The 18,550-nt window shown below is 38.2% G+C and overlaps 1 long non-coding RNA gene across 2 annotated transcripts in view; it reads left to right on the top strand.

The window, feature by feature from the left end:
* LOC116653631 overlaps positions 1–18,550 on the top strand; it is a 65,003-nt gene that overhangs the window by 22,704 nt on the left and 23,749 nt on the right. The window contains exons 2-3 of one of the 2 annotated variants that reach the window (XR_004307830.1): positions 14,458–14,582; positions 16,833–16,938. This is a non-coding gene — a long non-coding RNA (uncharacterized LOC116653631). Of the gene's footprint in view, positions 1–14,457; positions 14,583–16,832; positions 16,939–18,550 lie in introns of those variants that run through there. The other variant, XR_004307831.1, reaches the window with a different exon arrangement.

The following is an 18,550-nucleotide window of genomic DNA, read 5'->3' as shown; positions in this document are numbered from 1 at the left end:
GCTCTCTCGAGTTTCAGAAGTTTGTTTTGGAAGATGCTAGCCAGTTTGTATGTACTTTAATTTGTAATCCTACAATAAAAGGGAGGTACGGTGGATGAAGTATATATGGATGTATTTACTATTACGCTGCAAATCCATCCAAGCAGATGCTTGAAAAATGTTTTTTAGGTGTGTTGCAAAATAGGCCACCTCTTTCAGAAGGTCTTTCTCCTGGAACTTAAATGGTGTGCATCAGCAACTTCCTTTAAGGCTGCTAGTGCTAATGATAATGAAAACTTGCCTCTATGTATTTAGGAGGCTAATAAATTCAGTATTTTATTTTTAAAATGATCCTCTGCGGGTAAATTTAAGCTTTCTGCTCTACTTGAAAACTGTCTTCTAGATTGTATAATTGAAAAACAGGGGGCCTGAACTAAATGCATTATGAAGTACAGGGATGCTTAAAGTAAGGCTGGATTTCTGCAATTTTGACCCAAGCCTTGGTGTTGAATTGGTTAACACTGTGACCTGTCCGTAAATGTTTTTGTTTCCCAAAGGCTGGATGGCAGATGTTTAGGAAAACAGTTATAACATCTTTATCCATAGCTTTAAAACTGAAGCACTATCTTGGTCCACTTAATCCTGCAACATCTGCCAGTGGCTGAATGCAGAGGAAGGTGCATTTTACTTTTTAATTAGGATTTGACATCTTAAAATGCTTCTCCTGCTCAGGGAAGACTGAAATTCAGGTTACATACACAAACCATATGTGGAAGATCTTATTTACTATCAGGAACATTCTAAAATGTGTGAAGGTGGCGTTCCTGGCTGTATGTCTCTGAAGCTACGGGTTGAAATTATTGCATGCATCTTTGAACTGCAGCAGCTATTTAAACATTTATCTAACAGTACTGCAAAATGTATGTCTACGCAGGCAGCCTTTCTAGCTGGGAGATATAATTAAACAGGCAGATGAGTGCATGAATTCTTCCAGTGCTCGTTTATAAGTTCTTAAACTACTTCTTCCAAAAGTGATAGAGCAATGCTAGTACTGCATGCTCTGAGTAAAAGTATGGTGTAAAGTACAGTGACCTTGTTTATGGTGGGAAGACATTTTTGTTGTATATTTGAGAACGCTCTGCAGTATTCAAACTTCATTTTTGAAAGTACTGTGAAATTGGGATCTTATGTGTATGCCGAAACTCTTCAAGCAGAAGAGCTGTTGGTTTGAATTGTGACTCTATACAGATAGACCATGCCGGTTCAAAAATAAGCTGGTGGTATGCCTTTGCATTCACAGAATATTACATAATTAAAAGTTAGTGAGAGACTACAACTGTAAAAAAAAAAAAAAAAAAAAAAAAAGTGTTTTGTATTTTCTTGATTGTGTTTCTGAAGCATTTGACACTATGGCTTCTATTTAGTACTACCCGTCAGCAGCAAAGACTGATGAATCTATATAACAATTGCCATTTAAATTGCTTTCATGTAAAATTTAACAGCACTTTAAGGTTCTTGATATTTCAACTAAACCTTACTGCCTCACTTACCAGATCAATTTCATAGACAAAAGATACTAGTGACAAGGTTTGCCTGATCTTTGAATGTTTACTTGTTTTCCACACTAAGAAGCAATTCAAACTCTACCAAATAATGGGAATAATAAAATAATTATTAATTAAATTAATACAAAAACACATTTAACATAATTTCTGAGGTTGATGGAACTAATCCCTTCTAAAAGCATCGAAGGTAGGTCTACGTAAGAACAAGAAGGTCCATAGGGAACACATCAGTCTGGAATGGAAGGAGGTATGTGAGCTGAGAGTGACTGGAGTTTTTCTTCCTCCCTCAGGTTTGGAATGACATTTGAGAAGGAGACTAGCTGTGTACATATTAGAGTGCCCTCTGAGTATCTTGTACAATCTGAATTTTAGAGCTTAGCTACATAGCAGTGCTAGTATCAGGAATCATAGCAGCAGGACTGGAATTTCTAGATCTTTGCTAGAATTCTTGTAGCTGTTTCAGCCAACTTTATTTCCAGTCGGATATTAGGTGAACAAAAAATAGAATTCCTAGTTGTATTCTGTTCTTCTGTAATGCATTAAGATGGCTGTTGAATCAAGATGGAATTCAGAGAGTCTCACATTATTATATGTATGTATATATATATATATACATACACACACACATACATATCATATTCTTATCCTGTGGATCGAGCCCAAAGATATTTGGGCCAGTACATTCAGTGGTCGGCATGTTTTAGTTTTCCTTAGTTTAACTGTTTAATTAATTGTTTCCTTGTTTAATTAAAAATCTGTTTGTTTATTTATTTTCCCCTATAAATTACAATTGCAAAGAAGGAAACAAAAGCTAGTGAATATCTGGAATGTGATGGTATGTGGGCTCAGCTACTGAGCTCATTTCATGCACCAACAACTGAACATTTCAGACAGGAGATATATGCTATGGACTTCTTACATAATTATGACTTTGAGTTCTTGGTCTGTGAATGTATCAGCATTTGTATGTGCTGAAGTGATGAAAAATTAAATATGGACTGTGTTAATATTCATTAGGTATGCTGTAATTAAAGCTCTGTTTTAAAAATATTGTTTATTTTTTCCTCAACAAACCAATAGGCTGGAATGCTGCTGCTGGCATCTCGGTGTCATTTATGTTACATCCCCTAAATCTGACAGAACGATAAGATGATGTGTTTCAGCCTTCATTTCAGATGACAGTTTAAGTACGCTTCGGGTAAATCACCTTAACAATTTATTAATTTCAGTTCATAATCATGTAACCACCGAACACTTTTTGCAGATAAGATGGAAATGTTTCTGTTGAACTGTGAGCAGCAAGTGCTGTGGTTAACACTTGTGTTTTTTTCACCCAATTCCACACTGAGCTTAGTGGGAAAACCAAGGGTTTTAGAGAAATATTCAGAAGCTAAGGCCTTCATTTCACAGGGAATCCCTTGCACTGCTTGCTGAATAATTCCATTCGTTAATTCCTTTACCCTGTTTTTGTGGTTGACTGCTTTCCAGCCATTGGATCTGGTTACCCTGCCAGTCCTTAGAGCCAGAGACCTTTTCCACATGATAGCAACTAGGAAATGTGAGTAGTCATTAACCTGTAACTTTTAATGACACTTTTTACAGTGATTAAGTGATTTGTAAGATGGCTTTATAAGCACTGTTCAGTTTTTCAGCTCCTTTGTAGAGATGTAATGCAGAAAACTGGACACAGTCATTCACTACTGATAATATATACTTTTTACCTGTATTATAAATTTCTGTCTTCTTGGAAATTGTGCTGATTAAACTCAGAAAGGACTTAAAAGGTTTTGCTGCAGTCACGACAACTGACTGAATCCTCTGCACTGAAGTTTGCTGACTATAAAGCAGGATGTAGAAGGCAAAAGGGGGGTGTCTTTGAATCTCTGCATCTCAGTTGGTAGATCTCTGCTTTCTTTATTTAGTGTTTATTTTCTTCTCATCAAATCTTTATGTTCAAGTATGAGTGTTTTGTGTCATGAGGTTGTAGCAACCTGTTTGATATTCTGGAGAGAGGCCCTTTCATGTTTAGGACTATCTCATTTGTTAAAGTGACCAAGGAATTTGTAGTGGTCATGAAGGAAAATATAATATTTAACTTATAGAATTATATAAAGGTCTAGTACATGTAATGCATTTTAAGAAGCTCTCAATAATTGCACTGTACAGTAGCCCACACTGTGTTGTCCATTGACAATGAAAGCACAGCCAGGAAGAGGGATGCCAGATGTCCCCATTCAAAAGCCTGCTAATAGTAGGACTGTGATACTCCTTGCAACAGTGTGAGGCCTTCTGGAACTGGAGAGTTGGGCTTGGTTCTCTTTTTTGTCATTGATTTTCTCTGCCATGATGGGCTAGTCAGTCTATATGTCTATACCTTACTTTGTACATACTGTAAGATGATGGTAATAGCATCTCTGTTTCCCATTCATCCCTTTTTCATGTTTGTTTTGTTGTTTAGCACGTCTGTTTTGAAGTTTTGTAATATGATGGGGAAAAAAAGACTATCAGGAATCCACAGACTTTATAGATACTGCACAAAAAGTGTAGGTAAAGAAAAATTCTGCCTTGTAAGAACACAGTTTTTGAACAGTAGACGATTCCCAGTTGTTCTTTTATGTGTTTTTTTTTTTCCATCTCAATGACTGGTGTTTGAAGGTCTTTAGTTTTAATCCCTATTCCTTCTGGTCAGTCTTGTATGAGCTTTAAATACATGGTTGACCTATTTTTCCATGGAAAAGGAACTTCCAGCATCTCTGAATGCCTCGTACACGTGGCTACATCTCTCTTTCAAGAACAGAACAAAACACAGATGTGTATCCCTGAGATAGATGTTTTAGATGTCACTCTTTCAAGAGTATATGTACAAAGTCCCGTGTTTCAAGAGGCTCAAATAACGAAAGAAGTGACTGTCGGGTGAATCCTTGAAATCCTAGCAGATGGCTGTATCTAGCTTGATATAATTTCATCTTATCAGTGATTTTTGAATTATCTCAAATGCCATCATCTATGGTAAATTATATATTGCATCTGCTGTGCAGGAACAAGTGAGATCAGGACTGAAATGATATTAAGCACTCCCATCTGCTGAAACCAAGGGGTGCGTTTAATGAGATCTCTTTTCTTCTCTGCTTCCATTGCACCAAATGGAACTGAGGATGGCACAGTGAATTGCGTGTTTTGTTTTCCAGGAGATGATGCAAATTTTTAACAGTTGGGCAATAACCCTCTTTTTCAGACTCTCTCAAAAAGTCCAATAAGGATGGGTCTTCTTTTAATGGAAGTTTTTGGAGTTGTTTTTTTTTTTGTTGTTTTGTTTTTATTCTGTTTTATGTTAATTTAGAGCATAGATTATTGTGTGGGATTTCTGTTATTGTCAAAAGAGATACTTTAATTTGAAATTCCTTAGTTAATCTCCAAACACACCTATTCAAAGCAGAAAACTGACAATATGTAATGCTTTTTATGACTTCATAATATTCAATACGATATTGAATGAAATAACTGTAATAATAGTAATGAATAATAACAATGAAATAAAAGCATATTCATGAAATAATTCTATAGAGGTCCACACAGAACATTAGGTACCATGAACCTAAATAGTATTAATGGAATGCTTTGGAAGCTAACCTGACTGTGAAATCGTGTTTTTATCTATTTAATCTATTTAATCTATTAGTACAAATAGAGGGTAGCTTAAGTTGGGAACTTAATTATCAACTGAAACATCGGAATCTCAAAGGCTATTCTAAAAATCACAGATAATTCAAGCCTGCCCTTATACGCTTTACCTCAGTAGATGCAAGGGATCTCAGAAATAAGAGATTTCACATTTTCTCACATTATTCAGGCACTGTTTTTTTCCTTCCCCCAGTGAGCTCAAATGCTGTCAGTTCAACTGTTTCCTGTTTTAATTTCATGTATTCATAGAATCATACAATGACCTGGGTTGGAAAGGGCCACAATGCTCATCCAGTTCCAACCCCTTGACCCCTTGCTATGTGCAGGGTCGCCAACCACCAGGCCAGGCTGTCCAGAGCCACATCTAGCCTGGCCTTGAATGCCTGCAGAGATGGGGCATCCACAACCTCCTTGGGCAACCTGTCCCCTCTGGGGACCCCTCCTCCTAAATAGAACTGATTACTGGATGACTGTCTGTGGGTGCAGCAACAAACAGGGTAGTGAATGTGAACTTGGACCAAGTGTGTGGGATTTTCTGGGGGGGAGGAGTACAGCTGATGAAGGTGTCAAGACAAAAAAATCAGAAAGTAGCCCTATGGATCAGGAGTCACTTCTAAGTGCTGCAGACCAATCTTGAGTATAGGATTAGCAGCTTCTGTGCAAGACGTGGGATTTGCAGTAAGGACTGCAGAAATGCCTCCAAATTAACATATCACCAGAAGGTAACTAAGTGAAAATGGGTCGGTTTCATCAGTGTACTCTTACAAATAACAGAGCAAGAGTTTTTAACTAAATCTTAAGTGGGGCGGCACTGAAGGGGTGGATATTTTTGTCACTTCAAGAAATACCCAGAGTACCTCTTGGCTTACATTGCAGATGTGCTGTTTCTATGCATGAGGGAGCAGAAAAAGAGGTGACTGGAAACACTGTGAGTTGATGGGACACCAGGCACCAAGTGACAGTTGTCATTCTGCATGTTGAAAAATGTTGGCATGGCAGTGCGGTCCCATTGCTTTTCCGCCGTAAGTAACAAGGTCATCTGCGAATGTGTCGCTTGGGTCTGCACTGACAATTGACAGATGTATTTGGTTTGCACACAAGTCTCCAGGCCCCCAGAATAAACCAGGGTTTTTTAAGTGGTGGTCCCATTATGACACAGCTCTTATAAAGGCAGTAATATGTTTCTGGAATATGAAGCACTGTTGGGATTAAGAGATGTTTTTTCTGTTTAATATAACTCAGGCTGTTTCCAAGCACTGGTGAGCACAGCAAAAATGTGCAGGGGCTAGTAGAAGAGGTCTGATCAGAATGGATGCATTTAAAAATCTGATGCTGGTCCTGGCTATGCACACCTTTTGTTTTTTATGTACAAATATATGTGTGTATATATGTATTACCTTTTGTCAAGAGAAATACCTGTGGCAGCTAGCTGTTATTTCTAGGGGTCTGGCTTAACTTGAGCACTGTGCTGGACTCATGATCTGAGAGTCAGGACTAATGCTCTGGGAGTCCATCGCCAAAATTTTGCAATAAAATAGGAACTGCATATATGAAGCAATTGCCTTTCAGTAAGCAGTTTGCAGCCTTCCTATCTCTTCACACAGAAAAAAACAACATAGGGAGAGTCTGTTATGTAGCATTAACCTTGAACCTCATGCAAACAATGCAGTGCTCTTCTTAATGCTATCAGAAAATGAATGATAGCAGTAGCGTATATCATAGCTTTCCATATGAATAATAAATTCTCCCATTTTTCAGTAATAAAGGATTTCAGAAGTGTCAAATCTCAAGGAAGGATATTAATCCCTGTTTTGTTTGATGAGTCTCTGCTCTAATAGTCTAACACTCTTACACGTACCTGTAGACTGAAAATGGTTCAGTTAAGCCGTGAATATTGAATTGTCATATATACATAATATACACAAAGCAGGATTACTGTAGGGAGAAAGGAGGGCTTTGTCCTCAATTGCCTAGAAAATCTGAAGAATTTTAAGACTTAACTTTCCTCACCGCTTTTTTTATTCTCTATGTTTTTCGTACAGAAGATTGCTGTGGTTTGTTCTCCGTTTTCTTCGTCTCCCCAAAATTTTGGCATTGGGTGATAGAATAATTCAATTTTGCAACTTCTTCATCATTCAGCTTTTCTAGACAGCTTTCCTATAGCCTTTCTATTATCATAGATATTCTGTCTAATTTTGTTGACGAGTTAGGCTCTAATATCTGTCAGTAAGAAGAAAGATGTCAAGCGGTTTTAGTTAGTGGTTAGCGAGCATCTTCCAAGTGATGCTGAGGGAAGGATCCAGCACTGAAAATGAAAGTGTATGAAAGGCTCCTCCCCGTGTAGTTAATAGTAATACAGAGGTTGGATTGCATGCCATATTGTTTAGACAAGATTTATAATAATTGAAAGCAACAGTTTTGTATCTGGAAGACTGACTCATTTTTGCAGATGCTGTTGCAGCTTTTTGTTTTTTAAGAAGTGAAATAAGCTTTACATTACGTTGTGTTTCCATCACGTCTCCTAACACTGTGACAGATGTTAGCTTACAGCATTAACATATACAGGTAGGAGAGCAACGAAGTTTTTTATTGCTTTTTTCATCCCAAGTCTAGCACTACTTGGTATTTTTGTTAGTAACTTGAATAATGAAATAAAGAATGCACTTAATAAATCTGGAGATGGTAATAAGCTCTAGGGAAAGGCCTTGAGTATTCTGAGAGTATGATAATTTTGAGCAATTGGTGGAATCAACTGAAGGAAGCGGAATTGCAAAAGGCTGGAGGCAAATCATGGTGCTTCACTGGGAGGAACCATCTGCAGTGGCGTTAAACAAGGGATGAGGTGAGCAGCTTTGGAGACAGGATTTGGACAAAAAATCAATGGCTTCCTACCGTGGAAACTCACAGATCCCAAATACTGTAGAATAATGTCGTGGTTTTGTAATTTTGTAATTTTGCTATCAGTATTCCACATCATAACATCATGTAAAGTATGGATACTTCTATTGAATGTGCAGTCCACAGAAGAAGACTACATATTCCAGAGAACAACACAGTCAGTAATAAGTCACGGGACCAGGATGCTATATAGTCATGTTCCCAGGCTGGAGCGTTCTTCTTCTCTCGAACTTCTCAGAGAGTGGGAAACGTTCCAGCCGTGTCGCCACAGTAGGCCTCTTGGTTTTTGGGAACTCTCTCTGTTTTGTTCGATTTATTAGCCTCAATTATATTATATTGTGTTATCTTGTATTTTGATATCATATTTAGTAAAATAAGTTTTTCCTCCATAGATTGCTGCTGTTTTTATCCCATTCCCCTTTTCCCCCTCCTTTCCGGGCCCCAGGGGGGCCATACGGTGTGGCTCCCCCCTGTCACAGGCATAGGTAAATATAAGTAACCCATGACAGATTTACTTAAACTTTGTACCCTGTTAAAAGCTAGTGTGAAATAAGCAAAATAATAATAATAATTTAAAAAAAATCCTTGCAGTGTTACTCAACTGTGAGAGTATCCTGGCTCAAGTGCTGGGCTGGGTTTTGAGCACCATGCCTATTGCTGTGTTAGAGTTCACTTCTAAGTACCTTCAAACATTACTTCTTCCCAGTGCAGTGCAAAAATTACCAGGTTCCTTTTGGGTGGGGTATTTGTCATGTTTTTGTTCCAATAAGGCTCCAGGGAGAACTCTTTGTGGCCTTCATATATTTGACAGGAGTGCATAAACAGGAGGGGTGACTACAGTTTACATAGGTTGACAATGATAAGACAAGAGAGAATGGTTTTGATCTGAGACAGGGGAGGTTCAGGTTTTTCATTCAGAGGGCTCTGGAACAGGTTGCCCGAGGAGGATGTGGATGCTCACATTGCTGGAGGCATACAAGGCCAGGCTGGATGTGGCTCTGGGCAGCCTGGCCTGGCGGTTGGTGATGCTGCACATAGCAGGGGAGTTGAAACCAGATGATCATTGTGGCCCTTTACAATTGAGACCAGTGAGCTTTGAGGCAATGATATAAAAGGATAACTTCTTACAGACCATTCTCTGATTCTATGAAATAACCAGCATAAAAAGAGGGGGTGGATATATACATACATTAGTTAAAAGAATGAGGGGTATCTTCAGATAAATGTTAATTACATTATTGCTTAGTCACGTTGCATAGTAAAACTTCATTACGAAGTGAGTTCCTGTTAGCTGTAAGAGAAGCCAGTCAGTATGATTTGCAAAGCTATCAGGACTCTGGAAATGCTTGCTTTAATCAGGACTGTAATTATAAGGAAATTTGCTGCAGGAAAATTTACTCACAGAATAAAGCTTGAAAAAATCTGGGTGTCATCTATCAAAGTGCAACAATTAAGTTTTCTTTCCAAGCCTGTGAGATTATTGTGGAAGGAAAAAGACTTTTTTCTTTTTTTCTTTTTTCTTTTTCTTTTTAAATCTGTTTTTTCCTTACAGCGGAGAAAAAAAAAAAACAAATGCAAATGTTACAGTAATTTTCTCAGATAGCAGTCAGTAAGTGTCTATGAATGTACATACACACATGCAGTGAGTGGATTTATTCTGCTCTCCGAGGTTGGAATTGCATATCAATACTGCTAACTGTAATTAACTCTCTTGAGTTAAATAATTCTCTTGGCTCAAACAAAACAAAATAGCTAATCCAAAGAGGTGCTTTTCTCATTCCCTATGTTCCTGTATCCCACACAGCACCCATGTGGATGCTTGTAATATTTCATGTACTCGTCTATCTGACAATTGCTATGCAGCCTTCTCCTTCTCTCCTCTCAGGAGATCAAGCTGAGATGCTGTCATCCCATTGTGAGCAACCTGCCAGAGCAGGCTGTTCAGTGAAAAATGCAGCATGAGTAAAGTGAACTATGGGACCTGAAATCCACTGAGGATAAATGATTTAAAAAGAATTAAGTCTTAAAAGATTTCTCAAATATTTTCCTGCCAGAATCTTCCTTACTGCTTTTAATGGGACTACAGTAAACATGCATATCAAAGTCCAAGAGGAACAATAGCAACAAGTCCCATGTATAAACCTGTCACCACAGTGCAGTTAGTTTACTTTGACAACTTAAACTTGTTTTGTTGTTTGAATACTGGAGGGTTATAAGGGCGTTCTACTAAACCAGGAATTGGATGTTGTTCTTCAGTTTCAAACAGAATAATAATACAGATTTGGAGGGGAAAGTCACAATTGTCTGACGTTTTTGCTGTTTTTACAAACCCAAAGAATGATAGTGAGCGTGAAGATAAGATTAAAAATTCATTTACAAAAAATAGGTTCAAATACAACTTACTACAACTGCAGTTTCTTGGTACTGATGGAGATGCGTATATATTGTCCCAAGGAAAGCACACAAATCTCATGTCTTGATTTAAGTAACTGATGATTGAAGGCTGTACGTACCTGTGTGGTGCAGCGCAGAACTGTGTTAGAGAGACATAAACATGCAAGCAACCTCATTACTGGTAAAGCAGAGTATCAGGCATACAACCAGTTCAGATTACAAGAACATTTGTTCAAACGCATAATGTGACTGAGAGAGGGGACTAGGTCATTTCCAGACCATGAACTGCATTACAGTAAAAGCTACCTTATGGAGCCCTGACTTCCAATATATTGAACAGTGTGGAAACCTTGGTAATTATATTGCTTCCTCGCCAGCACTTTCACACAAGTTAGTGCTGAGCAGGAGGCTGTCCCTCTGGCCTGACTCAGTCAGCAGAATGGAGATATGTAGGTATGTGTGTATGTTGGAGTAACTTTTTCTCCTTTATCTACAGTGAGAAGACCCAGAAATGCTGTCTAGTTATCCTGTCAGTAGGAAGAAAGAATGACCCTATGAGGCAAAATTAATCACTTTTGGAACATTATGAAATTGCATTCCCACACTTGCTGATGCGGCTGAATCACAGGGGCACGTGTGAATGGCACAATGCAGAACAGTCCCTGTGTTAGCTAGAGGCTTAGTGTGATCTAATTAACCCTGCTCAGAGGCAAGGTTAATGAGCCTGGGTACGGTCCAGTACAGGAGCTCAGTGGTTTTTTTCAGCTTGCTTGGAGCTACCCTAAGGCTCTACCGTAGGAGTGCAGTATAGGCATGCAAGTCATTAAAATACTAATAAGTAATGTGACTTTGGGATTTTTGTGTGGTTTAATGTAGTGCTATCTCTTAATGAAATGGCACTCATGCTTCTAGGCTGAGTGACAGTCTTAGAGCTATGGCTGTGAGGAACTAGAAGATGGGAGCAAGGAGCATCCAAAGGGTGAGTGACCTATGAAGACCAAATTAAAGGCAGAGGAGTGAAATGGCATGTGGAGGTTGGAGTGAGATCATTTTGCTTGCTGTTCCACTGTAGGTTTTGCTGGAGGCTGCTTTTGCCATAGATCTTCTCTACACATTGCTGACAGTAACTAATGTCTCCTTTCAAACCCTGATCCCAGCCTCTGATAGAAACCAAGACATCTTACCAACACTTTTACACCATGAGTCAAGAGCGTGAACTCCATGAATGCAGGGGTTCTTTCTGGTGTTTTTTGTACAATCTCAGACACTTCTATACTACCTGTATTCCAGGAATGTCTGCACATCACATGTTTCTGATCGTAATCCACAAATTATTTTCTAAAAGCTAAGCAACACAGAAAGACTCCAAGTGTAGATGGTATTGTTTACATGGCATAATGGTATTATCTGCTCCCAACAAAAGTTTCTTCCTTCCCACTATCCCCACTGTCCCATGTTCAACAATCAACTATCTCATTGCTTTTATATCTAATCCAAGGTAGTGAAAGGACAAGAAAGCATAATATCATTTTGTTATTTTTCCCTTGTAGGTGGAACATAATAGCAGATATTGAAAATGAAATAAGAGTAGTTCTGTGGCAAGTAGAATAAAATAGATAGCTTACCTTCTCAAGTGACTGGGATTGTTTTCTTGAGGTTGGCTTATTCAAAACAATGTAATATAATTCACAGCAATTAAGATGTGTGAGTAATTAAAGCCAGTCTGGTAAACTAACTGTTTCCTCATAGAATATTAAGTTGTAGTCTTTTAGACTAGTAAATAATGAATGTCAGATAAGAGTTTAGCCATTTTGAGTGTGTGATGTTCTGATTAATTTCTGTCACTCCTTCTTGGTGTGTAAGGATTTCTCATTATCAATTTACTGAAATTACAAGAAAATAATAAATAATTTTTGGACTTCTCTGTTTCCAAAATCAGTGTGCTCGTACTGACCACTCTTTCATATGGAATTACATGCAACTCATAGTCCAGCTTTCTTCCCTCAGATTCGATGCCTTATGTCCATTTATTAGAATGGGTTATATTTCAGTTACTTATACAATTGAATACTTAGAGTGAATAACTGAATGTATGAATTCAAAGTTCACATTTCATACATATTTGAACTAATAAAATAGTTATTGAAATGCTTGCTGAAAGTAAATACAAAAATGGATACTGGTTTGTCCAAATATAATTTCCAGTCTGTATATTTGCTATCAATTTGTTCCACCATATGCTTTCATCTGTGTCATGTACTTCTTAGATTAAATGTTTTAGTAAAATCTGTTACAAAATTAGTTTGCTACTGAAATGTCATCTCAGCCTCGGTTTTGAAACTCATATTGGAAACTGAGAATAGTGGTAATAATGAAATGTCATCTTGAAAGCTAAGTGATACAGAGGTACTTAACTAAGAGAATAGGTACTATTAATTTCATTTCTGAGGCCTAAAAAGATGGAAAATTCCTTGCCCGAAGTCATTCAGGACTCTGAAAGTAAAATCAGAATTAGAATCAAGGTTCTTCCAGTTCTGTTTCTCAGCTTATTGTTAAAGGGCCCACTCTTTGGCAATCCTCAACTTAGCAAGGAGAGATACTATAGATGCAAGTAGCTCTTTAATAATAATTATAGAAAAGATTTATCACTCCAAAAATGACACTTTCCACTAGTGAAAATGTTCCTGTAGGCTTATCAATTTTAGTGCTACTGAAGCCCTTCTTTGCTTTCAACTAATTTTTCAGCATATCCACTGTCTATTATTGTAATGTCAGAGTGAAAATCAAGAAATTAAAAAACAATAATAATAATAATAATAATAAAAGAATTCAAGGCTTCTTAATCACAAGCAGAAAAAAAAAATTAAAAAAATCACATTTCTGAATGAGTTTTGTAATCCAGTCCAATTCCACTTGAAATTAACTTTAAGCTCACCCTGCTAACAGAGAGTGAAGCTGTTCCTGCAGCTTTGCTTCCTGCTTATGTGGTTATTTTCCCAAAATGCCAACACATACAGAAGGTATCGTAGTAAAATTTCATTTTTTTCATCAATGAATGTGAGAATTTATTAATCCTGTTCTTGAGTTTGATTTTAGAGTTTGGCAAGTTATCCATTACGTCATTCAGTAAATCAGAATTAGACTCAGATATCTGACAGTTAAATAGTATCTGTGTTCCCACTCATTCTTTCTCTTCAACCTTCATGTACTCTTTTGAGGCATGGGAGTTTGCTTTCATCACATTCTGTGTTTATAACTGAGGAATGAAGCTTTATAATCTGTATGTTAACCTAAGTAATCTGTAGTTACCAGACTAACTTATTCAAGTTATGTGATGTTCCTGCATTCTCATTAGTGTTGCACTTGAATATCTCTTTGAGTAACTTCAGTATGGCCTGAATATTCAGAGGGACAAAAAAAAATATGTATAAACTTCCTTTGCATGGGAGTTTCTGTAAGGAGTCCACTTATAATTCCCTGTATCATATAAGTACAAGCTGCAGTGGCATTCTGAGTATAACCACACACAGAGCAGTCTCTGTGGCCATTTGCTCCAGAGCACACAGACCGTGCGGGAATAGAGTGCCGTCCCCTAAGCTTTGCTAGCAATTCCCATGCTTGCTGTGTTAGTTGTTTCCTTTTGATTTTATCTCACGTGTTTTTTCTTTCTCACATAAGTAATACTTCGTATGAAGTCTTATTCCTTCTGTTGTTTCTAATTTCTTCAGATCCTGATGTGCTCCTTGTCTTTTCTCAAAGCAGATTCAATTCTTTCATCCCAAGAGTCAGTTAAAAGATGTTTCACATGTATAATTATTTCTTTATTTTTTACTTAGAGAGAGTTTCAGCTCCTCAAGGGGATAAAAGCAAAGTAGACTTGTTGCAAAAGCCTTTTGTTTTGTTTAATATTGTGTGTGTTTTTTCTTCTTTAAAACCACAGATGAAAGAGGTGCATGCATAAGTTCAAAGCGTCTCCTGCTAGATCACTAATCCCACAAGATACATGGGTGGCAAAAGGTGGATGGGGAAAGTGTGGCTGGAAGCACCTCGTCAGCCTGGCTAATGGTAAGTGATGAAAAATAGTTCTTCTAACTCTTATTTGTTTACTTGCTTTCATTTTTATTCCCCTCTAGGCACAAAACAAGCAAACTGAGCTCTATTTAAAAACAGAGTGTGCTCTATTTAAAAACAGAGTGTGCTCCCACACGTTGTCTTTTCTTAATCAAACAAGTGGTAATTTTGCATTAGGTTTTTTCGATGAGCTTTTTTAAGGAGGAAAAAAAAATGCTGAAAGAGCACCTGGGGGAAAAACTCTGCGGCCTCACAAAAGATTTTTTGACACAAATGCATAAATAAGAGCAAAAATTGGTGTGCTGAACTTCTTGTCTTTGTTAGCATTGAGGCCACAATTAAGATAATGGTTTTTCTTTGGAGTCATGCTTGTGTCTGAGCTCTTCAAAGTACTTCATCCCTGTGTGTACACTATATGGTTGTAAAATGATATCCAAAACGAATTGGAATAAAATGACATTGAGTCTTACCAGTGACTTCAGACTTTAGCAAAATGACCTGGGTTAGATCCTTTACAGCTTTCTTCAGCCAGTGAGATTCCTTGATGGGGCTTCAAGGGACAGGAAAATCTCTGGCCAGAGACATGGGGAAGAAACTTCCACTAAATCTGCAATTGCTTGCCACATGTTTTCTAGTTCTGGTATCAGCCTGGTAGACACATACTATCTCACTAAGCAGGTCAGTTTTTGGTGCCTTTTCATAAATGTAGTTAACAGCTGCTGGAGCTCTGGATGGCTGGGTACACCTAGCAGAGGAGCAAACTGTGTGGTCTTAACAATGCACAGGTTAGAAAAGGAACTCCATCAGAAAATGGTTCAGTGCTTGTAAGAATTGCTGTATGATGAGATTTTAATTGTTTGTAGAGCTATAATCTAATTCCCTCAAATGTAATTTCTATCCACATTCAGTACAGCTAAGAGCGTACTATAATACTAGTTCTATCATTTGCCACTATTAATTCCATCAGAGGTTTGTTAGCAGCTGTGAGTGAGGTTTGGTAATTGAGATTGATGAAGTGATTCAAATATATCAGCAGTTCTCAAGTAAAAAATCTTCTGATGTGCAGGCAGGTTTTTAACCACGTTTATTTTTAATATTTGCTGATTTTCAAAGCAAGAAGGTGATAACTAAGAGATCATTCTCCCCTGGCAGCATGGGAGGTCAAACAAGCTGACCTTCCTGAAATTTGCTCATTGGTGCTTGATAATACCTGCGCCACTCATACTTCATGAGAATCATCAAATACTTCTTGCCAGTTTACTAGTTGGCTCTACCAAGCCTTGGAGTAGAAGTGAGGTTGGTATGATGATTGCTGCTTCTGGTGTTTCTTTCTGGTGTGTCTTTCTCACAAGAGAAGCTCTCCTGTACTTTACATATAAACTACAGAGGCAAATCTCTACTACGTGTTCCTCTTAGTTGGGAGATAGGGAGATATAGCCAAGGATTTTTGAATGTGGATGTCACAGCTATTAAGTTGGAAGTTGTGTGGAGCAGTATGGTCCTAGCTGCAACCCACAGGCATAGCTGAAGGGGCAGAGAATTAACATCCTGTGGGAGCTGTGATGCTCATGCTGAACTGGTTCGATCAGAGCCACATGTGTACACACAAGCAGCGCTGCTGCATTGCTTTTTTTCTTTATCACCTTCCCCCTTCAAGAAATTGCTAGAAGTGTAGTGACCCTTCGCTTAAAATGGAAAGCAACAAGGGACCCATTTCACTTAGCTTCCATGGCCACTAAAGATCTGCTTACAATCCAACAAGTTTCAGCCTTCTTGCTGACACTTCTTGGTTGCTTTCAGCCTCTGAATTTTTTTCAGGATAGGTAAAATACTGTGATCTCTAGAACAATGACATATTCCCCATGACCTTTTTCCTACAGTACAAACAAAAAGGGTTCTGGAAAAGACCCTTGAAAAGTGTGAGTTTAATGCTTCTGTGGAGGTTTCGGCGTTTGGAACATAAGATCAGGGATTACTTGTGTTATAAGAAACTGGAGCTGGGAAAATGCTTGTGAAGAGGAAGCATTAATTCTCAACCCCTAATTTTTCTTCTTTTTACCTCTAGTGCTGTAGAATAAATCAGATCCTGCTGATGTTGACACTGAGCATCTAATGATCTTTCCATGGGGCATTCCTGAGGACAGAAATCAAAGTGGCAGTCTTAAAAATAGAAGTGCTTACTTCAAACTCTCTATATAACCAGATATTCTCTGCTATCTTCATCTGTCTTACCATTTTATACAGTGAATTTACATGGTGACATGATGCTTCTGCTACCATTCTGGAAGCTGTTCTGCAGAGAGACCCTGTGACTTATGCAAATTCATACATCTCCTCTGTGTTCAGGGGTAAGTCAGGCTTAAACAGAGTCTTTGTCTATACCAGAATGAGACTGATGTCTTGTTGTATGGGGGAGCTGACTAACTGATGGTTGTCTTCCTTCAGGTGTAGGTCTGAGAACAGCACGGCTGTCTGTGGGCAACACTCAGTCCCTAAACTGAGTATCACAGAAAGCAAAGCCAAACATAAAATCACCTGCTCTGCATGCTCTCCCCATCAGAGTTATTATGTGCACCTAATCTGGTTTAATTTCTGGGTCGTGTTTTTAGGGAAGGTAATTGGAAGTAGGTAAGACTGACAGTTTAATGTGCTGGGTTTTTTTTCTCTCTTTGTAGAAAGACTCTTATGCCAGAGAGGTTGTGAGAGAACATAATTGAAGAGCTGAGGCTGAGTGGTAGCTTCAGTTTTTGATGACCTGTTTTAAGGGAGGGGAGGCAATTGTGACACAGCTATCAAAAATTTGTGCCCATGTTGTGACCTCGGTTTTTAAGCAGAATTCTCTTTTGAAATCAGTGGCGTCAGGTGACACCTGGGTTTTTATCAATGCATAACAAGTTGCTAAACATACATGAACATTCACCTTAACAGTTCTCCTGACATCCTCTCCAGAAGGAGCAATTCCTTCATAGTTTTCCCTTCCTGTACCTAAATAAGGACAACTTTCTTTGTCCATCTCTTGTAAGATAAGTTATGCTGAGATACTGGAGAGAGAGCACTAACTTAGGCACTGACAAAAGGCTATGTGTATGAGATCAAAATCTGGATGTTATATTGTTCTGACCTGCACAGACTTATAGTCATTATTGTCAAAACAAATGACAGCATCTCTCAGAAAAGAGGCAGGACAGCTTCCATGAACAGAAAAGTATACATGAAAGCCAAATATTCTGCCTCATTAGTCCTCATTAGGATTAGGGAGGCAGGTAATATGTCACTGGGAATGAATAATTAGGGCATAATGAATCTTCTTAATGGTACTTGCTTTTCAGTCAAAGACCACTGATAAGAGGCAGGCTCAGTCTGTGGCTCCAGTTTCCTCTGTCTTTATTTCTATAGAAATGTTTTCTGCCACTGAATGTAGAGTGAAAAGGTCAGGGAATGCTTGCAAGCTGGTAGACTAATGTGGTTGAAGTTTTAAGAGGGGACAGTTTAGTCCTGTACTGTATGGAAACAAAACATAATCTGGTTTTCAGTGACTGCATCCTTCCTTTTGCTGCTTGCTCTTCTTTTATTGATCAGTGCATTCATTCATCTCTTTCAATGTCGAAATGGCTAAAGCTGCTAAAAACTAAAATAAAAATCCCAGCTAGTAAAACAGTCATATTGAATTTGGTCAACAGCCTTTGCACATATCTCTGCCCAAGTCTATACTGTCTTTGCGCTTCTTGAACTAAGCTTGTAACAGTACTTTGTGCTCACCTGGATAGGACTCCGGCAAATGCTGATGAAGAGCTTGGGTTTTCTCAAAATTAGGATTAGAGTTAATGCTTCCAGAATTAACATAACATGCAGCTCTCTAGAAAAGTGTTGTCTTGTATGTGACCACAGAAAGACGTGTTGCAAATTAGATTAATGCTTGTTCCTATAGATCTACATAGGAAATGCTGGTAGCCCTAAGGGAC

The sequence above is a fragment of the Coturnix japonica genome, chromosome 6 (genome assembly GCF_001577835.2).
Source record: "Coturnix japonica isolate 7356 chromosome 6, Coturnix japonica 2.1, whole genome shotgun sequence".
NCBI classification, from domain to species: domain Eukaryota; kingdom Metazoa; phylum Chordata; class Aves; order Galliformes; family Phasianidae; genus Coturnix; species Coturnix japonica.
This window is presented reverse-complemented; position numbering and strand designations above follow the sequence as displayed.